Here is a 10,068-nt window from a genome sequence, read left to right on the forward strand (position 1 = left end):
AACAACATGTGTGACTCATTCGAGAGACATTAGACATCCTTCAAATCCCAGTGATTCATTGCTCAGCATCCAAAACCTGAAGTTACAGAAATTAAACAGTGAAAATGTCATCCTGAAATCAAAGCAATGACTTCTGCACAGCTTATTTAGTACAGTTCAAAGGCTGATAAGTTCACATGCACTCTTCCTATGCACGTGCAATACATTTAATCATATTTAGAATGCTGAAAGTGTTAATTATATACTGTTGAAGACAATTATTAGCCCTCCTGTGAAGATTTGCTTATTTTAAAATACATCTCAAGTGATGTTTAACACATTTTTAAATAGATTTAAAGGGCACCTATGGTGAAAAATCTACTTTTCAAGCTGTTTGGACAGCCATATGTGTAGATATAGTGTATAGACCGTCATACTGGGGTGATATAAACACATCCAGTGCTTTTTTTTTCAATTTAACAACATAAAAACGGTGGACCAATTGGAGCGGTTTTCAAAGCGACTGCAACTTGACGTAGGAGTGCGGTCCCCCCGCCCACCGAATTGATTGACATCTGCGTATTAACATGTCCGGTAGTCACGTGTATAATCATATCAACAAGACAGGACGAGCGCAAAGCAACCGGGAATAAAAGGTGTGTTCAGTTCACTAGGATCATCAATCATCATCAAACGTGATCAAGAGTGAGTTTCACAAGTTTAAAATGTTTTAAAACAGAGCATGTGTGTTATGAATTACAGCGATTCACTTCAACTACACTTCATCAGCACAGCCGCGTGTCAGAACAATTATAAAGGAAGACGCTTCAATCGCGGTTTGTGGACGTTAAATCAGGTTTATTTTGTACATTAATATAAGAGATCTCCATACAGCAGTGGAGATTAACCTGTAGCCTGTCACATTTGCGTGCAAAAAGAGTGCAAAGCTAAATGCGCTCTGTCTGTCTGTCTGTCTGTGTGTGTGTGTGTGTGTGTGTGTGTGTGTGTGTGCGTGCGTGCGTGCGTGTGTGCGTGCGTGCGTGCGTGCGTGCGTGCGTGCGTGCGTGCGTGCGTGTGTGTGTGTGTGCGCGCGTGAACTTTGTAACGACATTGTTTGTGACTCATCGATGCAACTCCACAACAAATGCAGCATCAAATACTCATTGGTAAGAATCAGAATCAGAATCAGAAAGAGCTTTATTGCCAGGTATGTTCTCACATACTAGGAATTTGTTTTGGTGACAGAGCTTCTACAGTGCAACAGGATTACAGAGACAGGACAAAAAACAGATAATAAATATATTTAAAAAAATAGAAGTAAGTAGTGAGTGCAAATATACAGATTGACAAGTGTATGTACGTGTTTATTACTATATACAACGTTATATGTGCAGCTGTTATGTGCAAATTGGCATGTAAAGAGTGTTGTTAAATAAGTGTATATGTGTATAAAAGTGTATAGCAAGTAGTGATGTTGGTTTCGCAATTATTATCATCAAGTGTTCATGAGATGGATTGCCTGAGGGAAGAAACTGTTTCTGTTTCGGGCTGTTCTGGTGCGCAGTGCTCTGTAGCGTCGACCAGAAGGTAAAAGTTCAAAGAGGCAGTGTGCTGGGTGTGAGGGGTCCAGAGTGATTTTGGCAGCCCTCCTGCTCGCTCTGGATAAGTACAGTTCTTGGGGAGTAGGAAGGGTTGTACCAGTGATTCGCTCAGCAGTCCGAACTATTCGACGTAGTCTTTGGAGATCGTATTTAGTAGCTGAGCTAAACCAGACAGTTATTGATGTGCAGATGACTGATTCAATGATGGAGGTGTAGAACTGTTTCAGCAGCTCCTTTGGGAGGTTAAACTTCCTCAGCTGACGAAGAAAGTACAGCCTCTGTTGAGCTTTTTTGACAATGGAGTCAATGTGAGTGTCCCACTTCAGGTCCTGAGAGATGGTGGTGCCCAGGAACCTGAATGACTCCACTGCTGCCACAATGCTGTCCATGATGCTCAGTGGGGGGAGAGCAGGGGGGTTTCTCCTGAAGTCCACTATCATCTCCACTGTTTTGAGCGTGTTGAGCTCCAGGTTGTTGTGGCTACACCAGACAGGTAAAGTTCTTACTGTAGTATTTCTCACAAACGCTATGTGAGATCTGCTTTCTTTATGTCTGTCTGTTGTCTGACGCAGCCGAGGGAGGAGATTAAGGCACGCTGACAGGCACATAGAAATGGGAGGCGGGGAGGACTAGCTTTAAAGGTGCAGTACAACAAAACCGCCTCCTGGTTCAAAAATTTATACAATAGAATCTTATAAAAGGTATAATAAAAAATCTGATGAGTGTTTTGAGCTGAAACTTTGCAGACTCATATTAAATCTGAAAAAAGGGCTAACTTAAGTGCCCTTTAAGGAAACTATTGCAATGACTGCACACACACACACACACACACACACACACACACACACACATGCATAAAACTGGTGCTTTTTTGTAATTTTAAGTACAGAATCCAAATGTCAATATATTTTGTGGGAATATCATGCACATTAAATGCTAATTAATTAGTAAAAACTTAATGCTTATTTATTTAAAAAAAAAAAAAAAGAAAGAAGTTGTATATAAAACTTTTATTATCTGGAAGAAGTTTTTTTTTTACATTTTATAAGACTTTTTTGTATTGCTCAATATACACTCATCTGCCACTTTATTAGGTACACCTCATTAGTACCGGGTTGGACCCACTTTTTTTCTTTAGACCTGCCTTAATCCTTCGTGGCATAGATTCAACAAGGTACTGGAAATATTCCCCAAAGATTTTGCTCCATGATAGCAGATTTGCCAGCTGCACTTCCATGATGCGAGTCTCCCATTCCAACACATCCCAAAGATGCTCTATTGGATTGAGATCTGGTGACTGTGTAGGCCAGTTGAGTACAGTGAACTCATTGTCATGTTCAAGAAACCAGTCTGAGATGATTCGCACTTTATGACATGGTGTGTTATCCTGCTGGAAGTAGCCATCAGAAGATGGAGACACTGTGGTCATAAAGGGATGGACATGGTCAGCAACAATACTCAGGTAGGCTGTGGCGTTGACACGATGCTCAATTGGTACTAATGGGCCCAAAGTGTGCCAAGAAAATATCCCCCACACCATTACACCACCAGCAGCCTGAATCATTGAAACAAGGCAGGATGGATCCTTGCTTTCATGGTGTTGATGCCAAATTCTGACCTTACCATCCGAGAGATGGTTGTGCGTGAAAATCCTAGTAGATCAGCAGTTTCTGAAATACTCAGACCAGCCCGTCTGGCACCAACAACCATGCCACGTTCAAAGTCACTTAAATCCCCTTTCTTCCCCATTCTGATGCTCGGTTTGAACTGCAGCAAATCATCTTGACCATGTCTACATGCCTAAATACATTGAGTTGCTGCCATGTGATTGGCTGATTAGAAATTTGCGTTAACAAGCAGGTGTACTCAATAAAGTGGCCGGTGAGTGTAGAATCCAATTATCAATACGTTTATTGGAATTATATTATGCAAATTAAATATTAATTTCATATATTTAATATATAGACCTGAAATATCCCTCTTATATGTACAGTTACCACACACGTTCAAATGTTTAAAATTAAGACATTTGTCAGGATTTGTCTTTAAAACACTGTTGTTGGCTCTAAAGATTAAAAAAAAATAATAACTTGGTGTAGTGATATGGAAATGTAATGTGGTCAAAATCTGACTGGAACTACTTTTGCTGTTTGTTGCATGTATAATCATAAAAAGGGACAAATGGTTGTAGTATTTAAAATGAAATATTGAAATGATTCAAGTTAATTAAGCCAGTCTTGAATAAAAAATGTGCAAATAATAATTAACTACTGAGATTTTTGGAAAGTTTATGTGTCTACTAGGCTACTTTTGATCTGAAAATGGAGCAGTATTGCCCTCTTGTGAAGAGATTCAATATTACAATGTATGGATGTTTCATAATTTCAGTACAATAAACAATGGTGTCGATACATAATAATAATAATAATAATAATAATAATAATAATAATAAAACTGTTAGTTTTGTGAACACAAATAAAAATGTACAGTTTTTTTGGTCAATTAGTAGAATTATACTAATGCTACTGAAATAGATCCTTTAAATTAAAACATTAAAGAAAAAAAATATTAATCAATTTCTTACCACAGTTTTTGCATTGTGAAAGATGCCTTTAGCACCCTAAATACAGTTTTGCGTCAGCAGTTTACATAACTCTATGTAATTCATCTAAAAACTTTAGTAAAAAATAAAAATGTATTCTATTTGTTTTTTCATTCATTAAAATAAAAATTTTACCACCCTAAAGTGTGTTTCAACCGCTTTAAACAAGTATTTTGAACAGGCCTCCAAATGTATGACAAAGAATAACAATGCATCTTGGGAAATGCAGTTCTATCGTTGCTTATGAAAGTAGTACAATTTTCCCGCCCAAGAGATTCAAAATAATATACATTATAAACCCATATATTACCTTATAAATACTTAATGTCCTCTGCTGAGTTTTACGCAGGCGTTCGGTAAATATTTTGTGTGTGTCTGGCTTTTATTTAACACAGGAAGAACGCTAGTCCGCCCCTTTCTGAGTTCACACACTCCCAACTACATCTCCCAGAATTCCTCGCCCGCTACTCGCCCTACTTTCTGCGAAAATGTTTTCTGGGAGTTGTAGTCTAACGCAACCGTACCAGGTTGTTGCCTGACGTCTGAGCGAGCATTATACATGAGGATATCTGCAGAGGGAAGTCCATCATAGACATGAAAATAGAAGCCAGGTAATGTCGCATTTCTCACAGTTTATGCTAAGACACACGTGCACGTGGAAATATGAGTATGTGGGAAGATAAACCGCGAAGGTGAAGCGGTTGCGCAAAGGACAGAAAGCCAGCGCTTTATAGCTGCGTTGGTGGTTTTCATGTGACGACCCGCTTTTGTGTCTTTTTATAGATTCTGGACACTCATTTACTTGCATTATTAATGTCTGACATGTTAGATATGACGTGAATGGTATGTAATGGCAGATATGTGTTGCAACAACACAGTTTACGCATATTATTACACTGAAAATAAACCGGCCTCTATTATGCCGCAATATTACGGACGTCTCGTGTTCTGCGGTGATTTGACATCAACTTCCACACGATATTACAGGATAAACACATGAAAACATGCTGGAGGGTCGAAGTAATTATGCAACACTAGCTCTGTTGGGTCACTGTCCAATCAGAGGCCAGATTAATGTGGCTACGAAATAACAAAAGACAACGTGGCGTCACATACGCAACATACATTTGTTTACAGTATGGTAGCATACAAACAAATGTCGCAGAATTAGCTATACGACTGAATTTAGCTGCCAAAATCATTTGGTCTTTATGATAACACTCCTATTAGTTTCTGTATGCTGAAATGAAAGTATGACAGCAGTTGTGTGTGTGTTGTGTCTCGTAACCCTCATACATCTCTTATGCTAGTTATGACATGCTAATTGAATAGTTTTAAAGGGGACCTATGATGCAAAAATCACTTTTATACGTGGTTTTGTGTCGCAACAGTGTGTAAATAAAGCCTCTAATGGTAGAAATTAATTAATTTGATTATAATCACATTTACTAAAAACAGAAACACTATAGCTGCGTCTAAAACCGCATGCTTCCATAATATACAGTACGCTAAAATCAGTATGGGAGCCGAGTAGTACGTCCGAATTCATAGAATTCGAAAATCAGTATGCGAGAAGTTCTGAAGTGAGCATCCCATGCATGCTGCGCTATGCCATGACCCCGCGAGAGAATTCATGAATGGGAGTGAAGCGACACAACTGACGCGGTTGGGTCATGTCACCATGACAAAATGGTGGATGTAGTATGTCCGAATTCCATTCATACTACTCGCATTCATACTGAATAGAATGTACATTTCTAACGGCCGAGTAGTATGTTTAAATTCAAATGCAGTACCTGCTGAGTAGCAGGTGGTTTCAGACCCAGCCTTTGACGTTCTCCCTTTACATGTGATCATAGTGGGAAATTAGTATGCCCTCATCAGCATAGACAGTCCTGAGTGAGAAGCAGCCATCCACCCTTATGCTGCATTCACACCAGACATGGATTAGGTGTCAAGCGCAAGTGATTTACATCTTAAGTCAATGCAAAAACGCGAATAGACATCCTGCGGCATCCTGCTCAGTTGTGCAGGAATCACTCGAGTTTGAAAATCTAACTTCAACTGACATTCGCTCCGCATTAACCAATCAGGAGCTTGCTCTTGTAGGGGCGTGATTACGACGTAGCGCCTGTTGTTGGTTTGCCGAGAGGAAATCCTCTTGCCGACTCTGGACAACAGCTCATCAAACTGGGCTCTGCTCAGTCGGAAGCACTGCTGAAAGCCTTCATCATTCATGTATAGTTTCTGGAGGAGTTGATGAACTCACAGAGCTGGGTGCACCTCTGAAAGGATCTAGTGGACTCAGACACGGCACCGAATGAATATATGCTGTTTTTCAGCCTTCCTAAAGCACATAAAGCACAGCTACTATCTGGGGCTGGACAGAAGCTCTGCCCATGATGCGAATCCGCGTCTATTGTGAAGTGAATTAGACGCACGAATGAAGAGCGTAAACTCAAAATGTTAATGCTCGAATAGTGGGATTTATCCATGCGTGCCACGTCTGGTGTGAATGCAGCATTAGAGTTTTGACCTGCTGAAAATCAAAGTCAGTAACTCAAGCTGTGTTCACACCAGATGCGCAAATAAATTCTCTTCACAATTGATGCAGATTTGCGTCATGGGCAGGGCTTCTGTCTGTCCGGTGACTCTGGCTTCGTTGCTAAATGGCTAACATAGATTTTATTGAGAGAATAGCTGTTTATGTGCTTTTATGAAGGCTGAAAAACAGCGTCGATTCGTTTGGAGCCGTGTCTGAATCCACTAGATCCATTCTGAGGTGCACCCAGCTCTGTGAGTTCATCAACTCCTCCAGAAACTATACCTGGATGATGAAAGCTTTCAGCGGTGCTTCTGACTGAGCTGAGCCCAGTTTGATGAGCTGTTGTCCAGTGTCGGCAGAAGGATTTTTCCCCGGGACACCAACAACAGGCGGTACGTCATAATCACGCACCTACAAGACAAAGCTCATGATTGGGTAATGCAGTGCAAATTGAGTTTTCCAACTCAAGCGATTCGCGCGATACCCATGTTAAGCGCGTCATTCGCGCAAAATGCTCAACTCGCGCTATTCATGCTGTAGAGCTGCACGATTCTGGCCAAAATGAGAATCACGATTTTATTTTATTTTTTTAGCTTAAAATAAAGATCTCGATTTTTCTCACGATTCTGTAGATGTAAAATGAAGGTTAATATGAGTATTATTAGTATTAGTATTACTATTAATATTGTTATTTCTCAAACACATAGTAAAACAACAATAATAATATTATGTGTAGGTCTACTGTTGGTTAAAATGCTGAATTTTGAATAGACTTTGAATTTGACAAGAATTTTACAAGAATTTGACCATTTTTTTCAACTGGTAAAATCAGACATTTGTCATTATCAGATTCCCTCTTACATTATATTCAGTATTATATAGGCTAGAGTAGTTATGCTGACACTGTTAAACATTTATTTTCATGCACAACACTCTGTGTTCGCTATGAAAGAAAAACATATCAAATGCTTGTCGCAGTCATAACTCTAAAATGCGATATGATCGTTTAAATGACGTGCACACTTTCGGTTTCATTTTCACTGCTAAGTGCGGTTCATACTTCCTCGCGGCTCCCAAACGATCGCTCTGTGCTACAAACTGAATGCTATTTACAACTTTATTACCTGTTATTCACAGCCTATGCAGATTCTGTTCAATAAAGTAGACATCGTTTACATTCGTGCGCCTACCCTTTCTGTGATAACATCTCACGGTCAGCTCACGTCACGTGTGATTTCGTGGCTGTGTATACATCATTACATGAAGACAGAAATGACATTTTTTGATGAATTATACCTTATAAATACAGTATGTGACTCTTTCAACACCATTTAGAGGTGTCCACGTTGCTAAGCTATGTATATAAAACAATGTAAAGACTTGTGCGACCGCCTTTGCTTCTCTCCTGAACTTGAAAATATGATTGACAGAATCGAAGTAATGCTGGATTAAGATCGTCTAGGGGTCGAATCGAGATCACGATCTTTTTTCGATTAATCATGCAGCTCTATTGTGCTGCTTCATTCGTATCACGCCTCAGGATGTCTATTCGCGTCTTTGCATTGACTTAACATGTGAATCATTCACGTTTGACGCTTCATCCGCATCTGGTGTGAAAGCAGTTTAAGAGAATTATAAATGTGGAGTTTTCATTTATTCATTTTCTTTTCGGCTTAGTCCCTTTATTAATTCGAGGTCGCCACAGTGGAATGAACCGCCAACTTATCCAGCACTAATAGCTCGTTTCCACTGACTGGTACGGTTCGGTTTGGTACTGGTCACCTTTATCAGGCTTGCGTTTCCACTAACAAGGGTACCCTTTTGGTGGGCGTGGTGTATGACAGAAAGTTTCAGTCGACGTCATACTCGCTCGAGGAAATGTCTACAATAAAGCTGTATGGGTCGCTCACATATCATATGAAAAGCACTTCTCACTAAACAGATGCTTTACACACATAAATACTGGTGTAGAAATGTTCATTACTAACTTTTCAATGAACATGAGTTGATTATAACTGCAGATCAATGACAGTGCAAAACAGCCTACTGTAACGTCTGTAATTATATTAAATAACTAAATAAATGAACATATATGAACACATACAGCCCCTTACAGTCTCCGATATGTTACCAACTACATATAGCAGACATTTCGTCCGTATTTAGGTTCAAAACAACACAAAATATAGCCTACAGTCAGTGTAAACCTCTCATCTGTGTCTGTAATCTTCAGCAGCACATGTAGCCTCTGTTAGAGAGTAATTCCGTCATTCCCGGTTCGTATTAGTCTAAAAGATGAATTAATAAGTTAGTTATACATGGCATTTTGTTCACGTTTGCTGAACAAATAATGTGCTCCTTTTTTTCCGGTTTCTCCTTTGTTTCTTCACGCTTCACTCTCGCGTTTGTCAGGGCCTGACAGGATCGGGTTTCAAAAGCACGTCAATAATCAAGCACAGGTTATTATCATCAGCTCAAGAAGTTTGTTATTTCAGATATAATGTTAGACGCGCGCGAGCGCTAGCAAGAAAGCGAAACCGCTCACGCCTCAGACTGGCTCGTAAAAAACTACGGGGCACAGGATAAATCTGCTCTTCTTCTTGGCTTTGTGGCTGTTTATCCAGACGACGACAAGGTTTGTTTGAGCCCAGATCGACCATGGCTCGTTATTATATGTATTTATAATTCCACTGTAATCTCTCGGCTGTGTATTTTAAACATGGCGGGTTTTTCTGTTTTTTTTTCTGGCTTGTTGCGTAAGTGGATGACGTATCTCTGTAAACCAATAACGTTCAGCTGCGCGTGTGGCTCCGCCTTTTGGTACCCTTTCTCGTGTTTGGTACCCTTTCGAAAGGGTGCCGAAAAAGTGGTTTGGTTCGTACGCCTTTTGACAGTGGAAACGGCCATAAAAGCATACCAAACCGAACCGTACCGTACCACTCACTCGGCCATAAGGGTGTAACGATACACCAAAGGCTCGGTTCGGTTCGGTTTCTGTTTGATGTGCGGTTAGGCTAAGGAACAATAGATTATCTTAATAACAAGAACATCTAAACTTTTTCTTTATTACCTTTGCCATCACATTTTTAGTACAGTCAGGATACCTGAGTAAACAACAAAAATTAAATAAATACCTCCAATATAGACTAGTCAGAAAAGTGCAGCCATCTGAACCAAGTAAACTAAAAGTAAATAAATAACTACAGTGTAGACTAGTGAAAGATCTTCTTCAAAAACATTATAATGTCCACATTCTCAGGTGAGAGGCTTGATCTCTGTGCAGACACAGACATGATGCGCATTTTTGATTATCTAAGGTTTCAGATAGATAGGTTTCTGTT

General features: G+C 39.7%; 1 protein-coding gene across 1 annotated transcript in view; it reads left to right on the top strand.

Moving 5' to 3' along the window:
- Positions 1 to 4,705: 4,705 nt before the first annotated feature.
- Positions 4,706 to 10,068, top strand: part of zmp:0000000521 (spindlin-W) — a 30,613-nt gene continuing 25,250 nt past the window's right edge. Inside the window, exon 1 of the mRNA XM_056445859.1 lies at positions 4,706 to 4,793. The gene's annotated coding sequence lies outside the window, so the exon portion shown is untranslated. The remainder of the gene's footprint in view (positions 4,794 to 10,068) is intronic.

This window comes from Danio aesculapii, chromosome 2, assembly GCF_903798145.1.
Source record: "Danio aesculapii chromosome 2, fDanAes4.1, whole genome shotgun sequence".
Classification (NCBI taxonomy): domain Eukaryota; kingdom Metazoa; phylum Chordata; class Actinopteri; order Cypriniformes; family Danionidae; genus Danio; species Danio aesculapii.